A 4,824-nucleotide genomic window follows, 5' to 3' on the forward strand; every position below is an offset into this window, starting at 1 on the left:
AACAACAACAACAGGTGGTTGACTGTGATCTATTTAAATACACCAGTTGTTTTAGGGGAGAAATGCGGGTATAAAGGTTTGCAGTCTTGGGAACGGATGAAGGATTGATTCAGCTCTATTTGTGGGTACACAGCAGGTTATACTTTATTCTGTGATTAGAAATAGACATTTACATTTTTTGCTCAATAAAATATGAACCAATGTGGCGTGAGTCACTTTAATTGCTGGTACTTGACTTCTTGACTGTCTAGTTCTCCCTTCTCTTGCCCTGGTGACCACAACGCACACACTGAAATGGAAATGCTACAAGATAGAAACCAGCATGAAACTGAGAGGAGAAGGGTTATTGGAATTGGCAGCAGATTTTTATGAGCAAGAAGACCGTTGTTTGTTCTACACCATAACCTATCATATTCTATCAGAACAGACGATATAATGTTTTTACACATGATTTCTGTCCACATTTTATTGCTGGGAACATAGTTATGTGAGTGCACCTGGTTCAGAGGCTAGCTGAGCTTTTTGCAGTTCATTATAATGGATGCAAAGGAGAGCGTAGCGTGAGGGGTTATCAGCAGCCTGCCTCGTTGCCTTGCTCACTGTTGAGCCTCCTCGGAATGCCCTCCTCTTTCCTCTCAGTATGTATACGTCCCACACACACTCATAAATGAAAGCCTTCTTACAACCTGCTTGACCCTCCGTGATTACTCTCTCTTTTAAGTTCTGACTGTTTAATATTTATTTATCATATGATTCATTAATTTAAAAATATTTATAAAGTGCCTACCCCCTTCCTAGGCATTGTGCTGGACACTGAGCTATGATGACACCATTATCTCTGACTTCCAGAGCTTGCAGCTTCTGCCCACTTGGCACAGTGCCCTCCCAAATGTACACGATAGACACATAACCCTTAATTCGATATATGAGTTAGCCAACAATGTGTTGGTATGCAATTCAGCCTTAGCAGCAGAGTACTGTTGGAAGGAAAAAGGGAGGAGAAAATGCCAAGATAGATTGTGAGGATGCCTCAGGATAGGGGCCCTACCTGCCCTAGATTCTACCTTATCTCCCGTGGCCAGAATATACCAGATGCTTAATAAGTGTTTGTCGTTTGGCTAATGATTATCAGTTTATTCAGGGAAGAGATCATGAAGAACTAAACAGAAGATGACAGAAAATATTCCAGTGCGGAGAATTGTAAAGAAAATGACCTGTTAGGGATAATTCTACGTCTTCAGTAATCACAGTTTGTTGTGGTTGGACAACTACATAGGTAGAATTAGATTTTAGAAAGTCATTTGTGGATTTTTGATCCTTCATGTGCTGGAAGATAGAAGCATCACTATTTCTCTAAAAGGAGGTTTTATAAAGATTAAATTGATTTACCCAGTGGCTTTGGACATAAGTATTAGAGTTGACATGATTGATATGAAAGCCTAGAACGGGGTACTTATTGTGAACCTGGATAGAATGGACAAATCAAATGGTTATTTCAAGGGGATGATCAATGAAAATAGCTGACAAAGGATATGAATACAAGTTAAGGAAAAATTAGATTAAAATTACAACTTAGAATTCTAGAATGATATTTGTACCATTAAAGATATAAGTGTATTTTAAAGTGAACTTGTGAATTTCATTTGAGGCAAGTTACATTTGCTGTGGCAGGAAGAAATCGGCATAGAGATGTTACACAGAGATGTAAAAACAGGCGGTTAAGGTTTGGAGAGCAGGTGCTGTTAGTAATGAAGCTGTACCCCTGGGAGCCACATTCTGTGGACATGCAAGACCTAAACAGACTTCTACTCAATTGTTATCCTTTCTAGCATACGTTAAGGTAAATATAGCTTATTACTCTTCTGTGACCTCTTCCCCGGTCCATATGCACATACTAGTGTATGAGAAAAGGAGAAGAAAATGCCAGATCATACAGAAGAAGAATAGGGTAGGGTATGATTGGAAATGTGAATAATTTAAAGAATACACTCCAGAAAGGATGTATGGCTTAGAAGCACAGAGGTTCAGAACACAGGCACAGATCAGAAGCTGGCCCATCCTCAACATCTCTGACACACTTAAGCCCGTTGTTACAGCTACCATGTCCGCTCACTTGTTATGCATCTTCATTTCTTATGCTGACCCCTCATATTTCCAAGGATGATGTCTTCTCCAAGGATTGTCCTCCTAACAATATATTCAAAGTATGTGAAATGGAGTTTCATCATCTTTGCTGCCAAGGAGCACTCCGGTTTCATTTTCTCCAGGACAGATTTATTTATATTTGTTCTCTTGGCAGTCCACAGGATGTTCAGTACTCTTCTCCAACACTACAACCCAAAAGCATTGATTCTTCTGTCATTCTTAATCATTATCCAACTTTCAGATGCACAGCAAGCAATTGAGAAGATGATAGTTTGAATCAGGTGCACCTTAGTCTTTAAACTGGCATCATTACTCTTTAACACTCTGGAGATTTTCCCAATGCTGCTTGTCTTTTGATTTTTTTTTTACTACCGGTACCAAGAGTGTTGATAATGGATCCAATCAAGATAAAATCATTGACAACTTCCATTTCTTCTCTATTTATCATGATGTTGCTTATTGGCCCAACGGTGAGGATTTTTGTTTTCTTCCCCTCCTCCCTCCAGCCTCAACACAGGAGATCTTTAATTGCTTTGAGATAGTAAGAAGAGCAAAACTAACATTAGACTGAAGGCCAGCCTACCTTCCCTGCAGCTGATGAAACGGGTGGTCTCAGAGCCAGAACCCTGGTCATTGGTATTAGTCACTGAGCCTCTAGGTCTGAGTGATGCTAATAATGCTATCAATATCATGAGATAGTCTAACTCTGCAGTGAGAGAGGAGGTGCTACCTCCCAGGCTCAGGAGAACCTGGCTCAAGTGCAGTTAGGAGTGGTGAGAACACAAAGGGAGGGTTAGTGCTGAGTCTTCTCTCAGAGACTCGGTCACCCAGGAGGGCTTAGCCACTGCCTTTTAGTTCATTTCTCTGTGAGCTCATTCTCTTTTCTAGATTCACCAACATATACCTAAGGTGTTCGGAATAGGAAAGGGGGTTTAGGCCAGGTCTAAGGAGGTGAGGCCAGCCTAGATGCAGGGCAACTGCAGAGGCTATGGCTGCTACAGCAGACAGCAGGCTCAGAATATCAGCAGGTCAGTATGTATAGTAGGCTCCCATGAGACACTCTCATTGGATCCGATAAAGAACACCCCACCATGCTTGGGCGATGGGTGCCCGGGCTGTGGGTGTGCTGGCTGTGACTGTCACCTGTACCATCAAAAAGATGCTAACAGAATCCAGAAACAAGAGATTATATTTGATGACACAGCCAGTGACTTTAATCTTTTTTAATGGTGAAGTCTAGCCTGGAGGGGGTTATAGATGGAGAGGTAACGGTCTTCTTGACTCCATTTTGGGGGGAAGAGCCTCCCTTTGCTAGGACTAGGTGTATAGTTGAGCATTTCATATAGGGTTGGCACACTGATGAAGTTTGGTGTCAGGCCTGCACACTCCATGTGGTCTGAACATAGCATGCACTGTACCCCGTCTTCTTTCAGGTAGGCCTGAGGCACGTTGGCCTCCAGAAACAAGGCCTCCTCCGGCTTCAGAATAAGTAGGTTTGGGAAGTAGATGGCAAAACAACCGATATCTCCTGAGTACTGCTGGTGCCAGCTCCACTGATGTTCTTCAGGTTGTTTCCAGCAGCCACTTGCTGTTGCTTCACCAACAGAGCTGCTCCACTACCACCTTCTTCTCACTACCATGTTCTTCTCACTCTTCATCAGCTAGGAGAAGCAGTTCTGCAGGGCAGAGGCCACAGTCTGGTGCTATGGTTCATGCTCTGCTTTAGCTGGGTCACTGCATCATCTCCAGTCAAAAACCAGAACTTAAGCACCTTATTCAGAAAGGTTACAGTCTCCTATATTGGCCAGATGCCACACAAGCCCTGGAAAGAGGTGAGGGCAATGACCATCTGCAGTTTGTGGTGGGCATCGAGGTAGTGCTCTGGAGGCTGAAGGAGTAGCTTCTTTGCCAGCTCCTTGTGAGGGTGTGCCTGGATGGATGAGGCTGTTTTAACTGAGAGCACATTGAAGAGAAAGGGCAGCTTGGCATTGAAAATGCCCTTGACCTTTGTTCCCACCGAGTCGAGGTTGTCAGTGATCCCCTGGCCCAGGGTCTTTTGTGCTATGTGATTGTCAAGGATCTTGGCATCCTCCCGAGGGTGGTTTCCCATCCACAGCTGTGTATATGGCTTGTCCTCTGAGATCTGGGCCAATGGGTCACTGCTGGTCAGTAGTAGGACTATGTCGCTGTTGTACCCCAGCTTCCCCCAGGCACACTGCTACACTGCACAGGAAAGTGGGGAAAACCACCATCTCCACAGAACCAGACCTGATTTCTCTGGATTTTTGTTTTCTTGATGCAGAGATATAATCCAGACTGAAGGTTGCAGTCCTTGATCTTCTGAAATTAGTGCTTCATGTTCTCCTTACTTTCAGCAAGGTTGTGTTATCTGTACAGTGAAGGCTGTTGATAAAGCTTCCTCAAATCTTGATGCTACATTCCTCTTCATAAAGTCCACCTTCTCAGATTATTTACTCGGCATACAGATTGAAAAGCTATAGAGAAAGGATACAACCATATATTAATTAATTCTCTAAAATTATATTAAGTGAAGATGACTTGATGCCCACATTCCTATTAATTAGTCTTGTATTTTCAAAGTTGGAGAATTTAGATCAAGTTGTGCAGAAGTAAGAAGAGATATTTTGAGTCATTAGTAGTTTTGAAAACTTTCATTTG

At 42.7% G+C, this 4,824-nt stretch overlaps 1 pseudogene; it reads right to left on the bottom strand.

Annotated features, from left to right (window-relative positions):
• Window positions 1-3,140: 3,140 nt before the first annotated feature.
• LOC102847618 lies at window positions 3,141-4,378 on the bottom strand (annotated as a pseudogene).
• Between the last annotated feature and the right edge of the window lie 446 nt (window positions 4,379-4,824).

Source organism: Elephantulus edwardii, unplaced genomic scaffold (assembly GCF_000299155.1).
Source record: "Elephantulus edwardii isolate Elephantulus edwardi_28Jun2011 unplaced genomic scaffold, EleEdw1.0 scaffold00100, whole genome shotgun sequence".
Taxonomy (NCBI): domain Eukaryota; kingdom Metazoa; phylum Chordata; class Mammalia; order Macroscelidea; family Macroscelididae; genus Elephantulus; species Elephantulus edwardii.